Here is a 10818-nt window from a genome sequence, read left to right as displayed (position 1 = left end):
TGACCCCGAATGACCCCACAATTACCTTGACGTTTGTTGTCTAGCTTCAGTGGTCGTTCCCACTAAATGTCATGAACCTGTAGCAATCTATAAAGATTTGACCCCCAATGACACCAAAATGACTTTGACATTTTTTCACCCTTCAGTGGTCGTCACCAAATTTCATGAACCTGCGACAATCTATGGCGATTTGACCCCTTGACCCTAAATGACCCCAGAATGACCTTTGACATTTTTGTCTCGCTTCGGTGGTCATTTGACATCCACCCTGCCCACCCTCTAAGCGTATACGTTAGTTACTTGGTCAATATTGTTAATAAGAGAGACGGGCCGTGGCAACCTATGGGGAGTACGAGAAGACCCCGGGATGGGGTTCCGGGGTAGTAATCCACTAACATATGCAAACATGTCCGTTCCAACAATAAGAACGGACAGACTCACAGATAGAATCACACCAAGACTCACAGACAGACTCACAGTATTATTATATAGATGGTCTCTTGAGTATGTATTGGTAACGAAGTGTAAACAAAACAAATCTTCAGCAAAAGTGTACAATATTAAACATAATATTTATTTATTTATTTATTTATTTATTTATTTATTTATCTGTATCACCTTGGTCTGGGAGGACATTTTAAAAATGAATTTAGAAGAGCAGCAACGACATCACTTGCATTGTTAAATCTACATCATCTTCAAAATTTGAGGAAATTCGCACGAGTCCGTTTTATTTTAGGGCCATTTGTCTATAACTGGTCTTTACATGTAGCCCTATGGAGAGAGTGTCCGTTGAGGGCGCTATAACCCCCATTTTAGTAGGGTCCCTATATATGGAGAGTTGCGACAACCTCCAAAAATCCGCCATTTTGTGTCTAAATTGTGTCTAAAGTTATACAGTAAGTCTATGGGAAAATCCTGCCAATTTGCATATAAATGGTGGTAACTTTAAAAACGACCTCGAAACTCATATATGTGCCCATATTTGGAAAGCTAACACAATAATGATTCCATATTTGGGCATACCAATTCTCATTTACAGGTCACGTGACCAAAATCTTAGCTAAAACGTCAAAAAAACATGATTTTTGTGATTTTGATGAAAATCAAGAGAAAAAATGGTTTAAATTAGTCTAACTCCATTATTTTTTGAAACTTGGATCTGAAACTTTGCAGATATGTCAAGGTTGATAAAAACTTACCATATATAGTAAATTAAAGCGAATCTTATATTTTCACTATCTTCTGTTGCCATGGTAACGTATTTAAAATCCACAGATTTGGTAAAAATTTAGTCTAACTCCGTTATTTTTAGGAACTCAAACCTGAAACTTTGCAGGTGTGTCAAGGTTGATAAAAGCTAACCGCAAACAGTAGAATAAAGTGAAACATATGTTTCCGTGATCTTCTGTTGCCATGGTAACATGTTTAAAATCCACAGATTTGGTACAAATGAGTCTAACTTCGTTATTTTATGAAACTCAAACCTGAAAATTTGCAAATATGTCAAGGTCGATAAAAGCTAACCATAAACAGTAGAATAAAGTAAAACACATGTTTTCGCGATCTTCTGTTGCCATGGTAACATGTTTAAAATCCACAGATTTGGTAAAAAATGAGTCTAACTTCGTTATTTTATGAAACTCGAACCTGAAACTTTGCAAGTATGTCAAGGTTGATAAAGGCTAACCATATATAGTAAAATAAAGTGAAACATATATTTTTGCTATCTTCTGTTGCCATGGTAACATGTTTAAAATCCACAGATTTGGTAAAAAATTAGTCTAACTCCGTTATTTTTATGATTTTGAACCTGAAACTTTGCGGGTGTGTCAAAGTTGATAAAGGCTAACCATAAACAGTAGAATAAAGTGAAACACATGTTTTCATGATCTTCTGTTGCCATGGTAACGTATTTAAAATCCACAGATTTGGTAAAAAATTAGTCTAACTCCGTTATTTTTAGGAACTCGAACCTGAAACTTTGCAGGTGTGTCAAGGTTGATAATAGCTAACCACCAACAGTAAAATAAAATGAAACGTATATTTTCGCTATCTTCTGTTGCCATGGTAACATATTTAAAATCCACAGATTTGGTAAAAAATGAGTCTATTTCCGTTATTTTAAGAAACTCGAACCTGAAACTTTGCAGGAGTGTCAAGGTTGATAAAAGTTAACCATATATAGCAAAAAAAGTGAAAATATATTTTCCCTACCCTCTGTTGCCATGGTAACGTGTTTAAAATCCATAGAGTTGGTAAAAAATGAGTCTAACTTTTGAGTGCAAATGAGTCCAAATTTATGTGGAAAAACATTTCCTTATCGTGTCCTGTTGCCACTGATAATTTTCTCAGATTTGGTAAGAAATCTATGATAAATAGTAGTTTTCAAAAGATTTATATGAAATTATCATATGTACTATTTAACCAGTACCGTACCAATTGACATCTGTTTTCACGTAAATTGATTTCAAATTCATATCATTTGTTCTTTAGAAATATGTATAACACTTACCTAATTACTTGACATTCTTGGCGAGCTTCCTCATGGTCATGCTCTTGCTTCCCAGTTCAGGTCCCAGTTTTTTCCCTTCTAGGCGAATGTTGTTGGTTACTTTCTTGAGGTGAAAATGGATCCTAGCCTTGATGAACCGTTTCAAAAGTTTTGTTTTCAGGTCATGGCATTCAGGTAGCTTGGCAGTTTTTACTTCATCAAGGGTATTTGCCTTTCCTAGAAGTACTTCTATGATGCTTTTCATGGCAGGAAGTTTGTGCTCCAATGCGCGAAACATGCGTTCTGTAGCCAGGAGCATACCAAAACGGCCTTTGAAACCCTAACAAGACTGCCTTCTTTGAATTCCTTCATTATTGTTAGGGTACTATGTGGAAGATGCGTGTTGTCATCAGTTGTAGCTTCTTTCATACATTCCTCGCATAGTGTCTTCTTCACTTTCTGCAGACAGTAGCCGGCAAGGTGGTATAGGCTCGCTGATTCTGCTGGTGTGACTTCCTGACATCAAAAGAGCGGGGATTAAATCATCTGGGAAATTATCCTCGTCCTCAAGTTGTTGATATTGTTCTATTGGTTGCAGAAACTCGGCTATATATTCTCCTTCGTCCTTTTCATAGGAGCTATGGGATGTGTGGGCCAAATACTGTGCTGATGTTATCATTTTTAAAGCATATTTGAATTCTAATGGTGAGGGAACAGGTTTCCGGATGCGGACCACAGAGAATAGGTTTTCAAGGCAGTCTTGATCCAATCGCGATGTTAAAAGGTACTTGTGACCAGCGTCTAGGAGTTCGTTAGCAATTTGAAGAATTGATAGTGTTGATAAAATTACACCACTTTGAAATGGTTTCCACTTGTCTCCAACCTTCAGACGTTTGAAAAGTTGTACAACCATACGAAGAAAGTTGATTGTTTCCTCATATTTTGTCATATTCAATCTGCTTATCGCCATGACTGGATGCCTGCTTGTCATGAGGTCGAACCATCTTCTTAGTGTTTTGATGAACCACGCAGTTGTTAGGTTGGTCTCAGGTCGTTCTTCTTCAGTAACTAAATACTTGATTCCTGTGCTAACCTCATGACTGACTACATTGGTAGCATTGCCAACTTTCATTTTGTCGAAATGACATGGGTTTAAATTTGCCGCTTTTAGCTTAGGGGCAAGTTTTAAGTCCAAAGACTCTTGGAATTGAGATAAGTCTTTATAGGCTTGATATTGGCACAGGTAGATGGCAAATCATGCATTTGAACGACATCGATAGGAAGAGTAAAATTGTGTCCATTTACCAGGGCAGCTTTTATGTTTTTAAAAACATGGGGCACATCTGCAAGGAAGTACAACCATTTCCCTGGTGCCTGCGGATGCCTAATTCGGTTTACAGTCTCGCATAATGGTGCACAAATGATGCCGAAAGCTCTCCACATGGCTCGGTTAGCACTTCCCATATCGCTGGACACTGCCTCAACATGCAGACCTATTTCTGAAGCCTTCTGTATGATATCGAGTATGATCTCCTTAAATATTGTACCATCAGTTGAATTGCTGGTAAAATGGTATCCGACGGTTTGTTTCCATCGTGTCGTAATTCCACCTAACATAAAGACAAGTGCGTGGTTGGCCACACCTGTATGATTTGGGAGTGTAACGTTTCCAAACACTGTGTCACTTCCAGCGTCGTATTCCATTTTTGGAGTTAACGACATCTCATCTAAAGTCAAACAGCAGACTCTCTCTTCTTCTCGCATAGCTTCTACCTTGTATCTTAGCTTATGGAAGACTTCGTCAAGAACACCTGGTTTAAATCGAATATTTTGCATTCTTCTTTGCAGTGTACGTTCGGATGGCAATGGTTGTCTTTGTTGCAATAGTGCTTTGTATCCAGAAGATCCACACGAGAATCTTAATTGCAGTGCCCTTTTGACAGTTCCAGCAGACCACGAGACTCCTCTCATTTGACCATCTCTCGCAAGACAATCCATCTGGTCTCTTCCAAATAGTTTTGATAGATTTCGTTCTTGTTTAGATTTGGCTTTGAGAATAGCAGAGTTCGTCTTACGAGTTTTGTGTAGACTCATTTGCAGAACTTTAACCTGTTCTTTCAATCTCGTAACTTCGGCAGCTGTAAGGCAATCGATGGAGAGAAGGTATATTTTAAGGTGTTTATTGGAGAATGGGAATGACAAATTTTCATTGATGACAACACTTTGTCAGTTACAACTTTTGAAGCGAGTGCTTGATGACCTGTGAAACGGAATAGTAACTTCGGACGTGTTTCCAGAAGACCCTCGTGAAGAAACGCAATTTGTAAATCGTTTTAATTTTATGTATATATTTATGAAGTCAAATGTCATTAAAATTAAATAAGCAGAAAAAGTGAGCGCGATGTGTAGGCCCTGACGCGTACATTTTAGTGTCAAAATATTTTCCGCTGCTAAATTGTCAATTTCGGAAAGTGTGATCGTATGCAGATGACTTTCCGTCTTTCGTAAATTTCAGTCAAGAGCTTTAAATCATAATGTGAATTAATAACCTTTATAATGAGAAATATTGCATTGGAGCCTTATTGGAAATACGTCATTGTATATCTGAGTATTGGTAAATTTATGCCAATGAAGTTTGGGGATCGGTAGGAGAGATTTTAAAATTATATCATTTATGAGAAGAGACCAGTAATGTTAGAAACAAAACATTTTCATTTATTTTGATAGACTATTAAAGTCTTCTGGCCAGTGCGCCGAGGGGGGAGGCGTATGCCAAAATGTTCAATATATTTTATAATTATTTTATCATATATTGGACATACCCAGAGTTTATGGGCCATAAAAATGGCAGGCGAGCATATGATTTGGTGTGATTTCGTAAACAAGGAGTTTAATGTAATTATTGTTAAGCATGAACGCTATTATATAATTTATAGTTCTTCTTTTAACACTTTTATTTATGCAGAGACACTTTATTCAGGGGCGCAAAGTCACGTTATGCGGGAGTAAACTGGGGTATATGTGCCTGGAGGTCATGATGTTGGAGTTTTCGATCTTTCGTTGTTTTTTTTAAATAAAGGACGCATTTCATTATTCATATAGTCAGAGATTCGTATCTTATTATAATTCAGTTTTGCTAAACATCAATGTTTTAGATATAGGCCTATTATCATTATGCTGAAGATGCTGCTGACAGCTCAATAGACTTACTATCACTTGATGGTCTAGATTTCTTCTCATGAGGTCGATTTGTATCAGGATGTAAACATGGTAGAGAAGTGTAACTGTGTTCTCGACGTACAGTTCCTGGGCTTACAACGGCATGTTCAGATGGTAGCGAAACCCTCGTTAAAGGGGACTTCCTTGATGTGGACTGGTCATAAGCTGAGAAGATGCTGGGTAAAGCAGTACACTTCAACTTTTTCTTGTTATCGGATCTTTTCTTCTCAAACTGATGCCTGTCAAAATGATTCTGTGTGGAAATTTGAATTCTTTGGATATCAACTTACTATATACAAGAGCGCGTAAATAAATGAGAAATAAATAAACACATACCTAGGCCCTAAATGGGGCTGACACGTTTGTTTTCTGGGTGTGCATAGGCCTACTTGACTTACAAGAAATATTAAGAAGACATAAAACTCCATAATTGTGATATTCTCTCATCATGAAAAACGCTGCAAACATTTTTTATTATACCGTAGTCTTTGTAAGGTCTAATTGGAAAATCCTTCCTTTCTTAGTTATTTGAAAGGACTGAAAACTGGGCCTACATCCTCCAATATTTGACAAAGTCATGACATTTAGGGACCGTTCACAAACACTTGTAGGGGGGGCTGATGCGAAATTTTTTTATCGCGAACATTTTTCAGCCCCCTCCCCCTTTACAGACCTCGAAAATTTCAGCCCCCCTTTTGACATGAAAATTATGGGTCAACCCCATAGAAAAGCATATAAACTCAATTTTTCCAGGAAAATTTGTGGTGATTTTTTTCAGGGTCAAAAATGTTCAGGGCCCCCCTTTTTGCATCAGCCCCCCTAACAAGTGTTTGTGAACGGTCCTTAGCCCCTTTTCAATGTGTTTTAAACACATCTGTCACTAAATGTAGCAGTCAAGTTAGCTTAATCGATAAGGCGTTCGACTATGGTGCGAGAGGTTGCGGGTTCGAACCCTGGCGGTGCCTATTACGCTCTCGTGGAAAAATTGAGTTAGCTTGAAATTCCCTTGGACAAGGAACTTACTGCTAATTGTCTCGTTGGAACCCGTACGAAACTCGGGGAGCTGATCCTGGTTGCGATGGCTATTTGTGGAATGTCTAGGGTGTGCGCTCTTGAAGCAGCAAAGTCCCTGATTTGTTGTTAAATGGTTTATGGAATGATGTGGGGCCGTAGTGGTCAGCGACAACCTGTAAAGTGTGCTGAGGCTTGTGGATCAACGTTTAGGCGTTGTGCCTGTGCGTAGCGCACTATAAATCACTGCGCTTTTTTTTTTTTTTTTTAATAATGCATCACCCCCCAATGTCAACCACGGATTTACGCCACTGAGTGTTGCACTCTGCACCTGCTGCACCTTTTTCAAATTGAACGCCCCCACAGTTTCAGGTCAAGAACTTGACTTAATTTTTCATTGCACGGCGCGGCGTTCATTCATGCTCCAGAAGTCAAGATTGATTTCACGTTTTTATAAAATCAGGAGGATCTTGGCTTTGATGAAGGTGTCATTTTGGATCATCTAAATGTTTCTGTGATTGACTTAATAGAAGAATCAAGAGTATTTTATGGAACAGTTGGACTGGGGATCAAATCCATGTGGTGAGTTTCTCTCAGTGATGTACGTAGCCCCGTCATGCCCGTGACTCACATGCTCATGGACTAGTACAATGAGTACGGCCACGGCTACGATATACCTTATTTTCTCTTGATTATTAATATTATTATTATGGGCATGGTCTTATTGTACATGTGTAAGCATTCAAAAATGCCAACAGGACATTGATAATGTAGAGTGAATCTGGGAACTTAACATATACATCGATGAACATGCTGCTTTGCTCGTCAATCAATCATTAATTAAGCTTACACAGACCTCACCTAGGCATTGCCTAGTACAGTGCGAAGTATGCACAACCACTGCACAGACCGGCGATCAGGCCTTGAAATAAGGATTTAGGAACCAGGAGCAATTTCTAGACTTTTTAAACATTTTATTGCCCCATGTCTATATTTTATGTACAAACTGGTAACAGAAGCAGGGGGCATTTTGTCTTTATACGCGGGGTAAATTTGCCCTGGGCCTAGACCCTAGCTCCTACTCATGTACCGTACTTATTTCAAGCCTTGCCGGCGATGCAATAATTTTGCACATTTTGTGTGTTTTTGTTCTGGAATGCAGTACATTTATTTAATGATAGGCATTACTGCATATAAACTACTAGCTAAATACTTAGTATCTGACACTGGAATTATCATAGAGAAATGCCTTTCATTATTGAGCCTATCGTAACAAAGGTAGGCCTGTTAAATTCTAAAATTATAAATTGATGAATTACATGAACTGATGAACCAATTTACCTGACACAGACGAGAATTCTTGTTAGCAATCCAACTTTTTTCTCTTTTGCACCTCAGCTCCCAGAGTCTCTTTCTTTTTGCATCTTTAGGAAATCTGAACATTTTCATGTTCATTCCTGACTGATTGCTGCAATTTGCAGCACTACAACCTGTCATTTTATTACTTTTCAAACAACGATAGGCCTAAAGCTCCAAATTGATTGATTTGGTTGCTAAGTAGAGATTATAGGTGTGGGCAATAGGCCTATTTATGCTAGGCCTAGTCATGGGAGGAATGGGAGGAATAAGAATGCAGGTTGATAAAAACTGGGATAAAAACAAAGCAACCCACGGGAAACCAACATTTGGAAAACATTTTTAAAATTAAATAAAAAGATATGTTTGACTTCATTTTACTGGTTTGTGATTTTTATCTACCTCTTTTGACACACCTAGTACATGTAGGCCTACCCTCCGAATTATTTTTTTCTCACTTGAAGCCCGCACTTTTAATCAATCACATAGGCCTACCTGTTTGAAACCCTAAAACAGCATTTTTCATAAAAAATGCTATTAATCATCATCATCATCATGATACATGTAGTATCAGTCCGCTGCTATAAGCCTAAACATGGTGTTTTGTTCATGTTTTCCAAAAATTTCAAAGAGTTTAATGCCCGAATGTCAACTCTGTAGTATAGCAGTTGCAGTTGCCTATGCATGGTTAAAGAAAATTATTAAATATTGTTTCACTAGCTGCGTCCACCATCCGAACGTCATGCAAAATGATCATCTTGTAGGCTTATTCTTTTACACCAATACAGCTAAATAGTTAAGTAAACACGGTACCTTCAGAAGACAAAGCATGTATTGTGTTGAAGTTAAATGGTTAATGAAATATATTAATGTACTAATGAACCATCTGAAAGTCAGAAGAAAGTTATTTCGAAACCATATATATCGTAGGCCTATTAATTTATTTTTAATGTGCATGCATCATCATCATCCGAAAAAAAGGAAGATTAATTAATTTTTAATGTATGTATATTTTGTATTATCCGAAAAACGGGAAGAAAACGATGTTGGAAATCACCTTGTAGTCTTATTCTTTTGCATCAATAGAGCTAAATAGTTCAGGTTCGAATTCATAAAAATAACGGAAATAGACTCATTTTACCAAATCTGTGGATTTTAAATATGTTACCATGGCAACAGAAGATAGCGAAAATATACGTTTAATTTTATTTTACTGTTGATGGTTAGCTATTATCAACCTTGACACACCTGCAAAGTTTCAGGTTCGAGTTCCTAAAAATAACGGAGTAAGACTAATTTTTACCAAATCTGTGGATTTTAAATACGTTACCATGGCAACAGAAGATCATGAAAACATGTGTTTCACTTTATTCTACTGTTTATGGTTAGCTTTTATCAACTTTGACACACCCGCAAAGTTTCAGGTTCGAAATCATAAAAATAACGGAGTTATACTAATTTTTTACCAAATCTGTGGATTTTAAACATGTTACCATGACAACAGAAGATAGCAAAATATATGTTTCACTTTATTTTACTATATATGGTTTGCTTTATCAACCTTGACACACCTGCAAAGTTTCAGGTTCGAGTTCCTAAAAATAACGGAGTTAGACTAATTTTTACCAAATCTGTGGATTTTAAATACGTTACCATGGCAACAGAAGATCATGAAAACATGTGTTTCACTTTAATCTACTGTTTATGGTTAGCTTTTATCAACTTGACACACCCGCAAAGTTTCAGGTTCGAAATCATAAAAATAACGGAGTTATACTAATTTTTTACCAAATCTGTGGATTTTAAACATGTTACCATGACAACAGAAGATAGAAAAAATATATGTTTCACTTTATTTTACTATATATGGTTTGCTTTATCAACCTTGACACACCTGCAAAGTTTCAGGTTCGAGTTCCTAAAAATAACGGAGTTAGACTAATTTTTACCAAATCTGTGGATTTTAAATACGTTACCATGGCAACAGAAGATCATGAAAACATGTGTTTCACTTTATTCTACTGTTTATGGTTAGCCTTTATCAACTTTGACACACCCGCAAAGTTTCAGGTTCGAAATCATAAAAATAACGGAGTTAGACTCTTTTTGTACCAAATCTGTGGATGTTGTAACATGTTACCATGGCAACAGAAGATAGCAAAAATATTTGTTTCACTTTATTTTACTATATATGCTTTGCTTTTATCAACCTTGATACACTTGCAAAGTTTCAGGTTCGAATTCATAAAAATAACGGAGTTAGACTAATTTTTTACCAAATCTGTGGATTTTAAACATGTTACCATGGCAACAGAAGATAGCAAGAACATATGTTTCACTTTATTTTACGATATATGGTTAGTCTTTATCAACATTGATACACCTGCAAAGTTTCAGATTCGAGATCCTAAAAATAACGGAGTTAGACTAAATTTTTACCAAATCTGTGGATTTTAAATACGTTACCATGGCAACAGAAGATAGTGAAAATATAAGATTCGCTTTATTTTACTATATATGGTAAGTTTTTACCAACCATGACATATCTGCAAAATTTCAGAACCAAGTTCCAAAAATAACGGAGTTAGACTAATTTAAACCCTTTTCCCCCTTGATTTTCATCAAAATCACAAAAATCATGGTTATTTGACGTTTTAGCTAATATTTTGGTCACGTGACTTGTAAATGAGAATTGGTAAAAAATTAGTCTAACTCCGTTATTTTTAGGAACTCGAACC

The sequence above is a fragment of the Amphiura filiformis genome, chromosome 7 (assembly GCF_039555335.1).
Source record: "Amphiura filiformis chromosome 7, Afil_fr2py, whole genome shotgun sequence".
Taxonomy (NCBI): domain Eukaryota; kingdom Metazoa; phylum Echinodermata; class Ophiuroidea; order Amphilepidida; family Amphiuridae; genus Amphiura; species Amphiura filiformis.
This window is presented reverse-complemented; position numbering follows the sequence as displayed.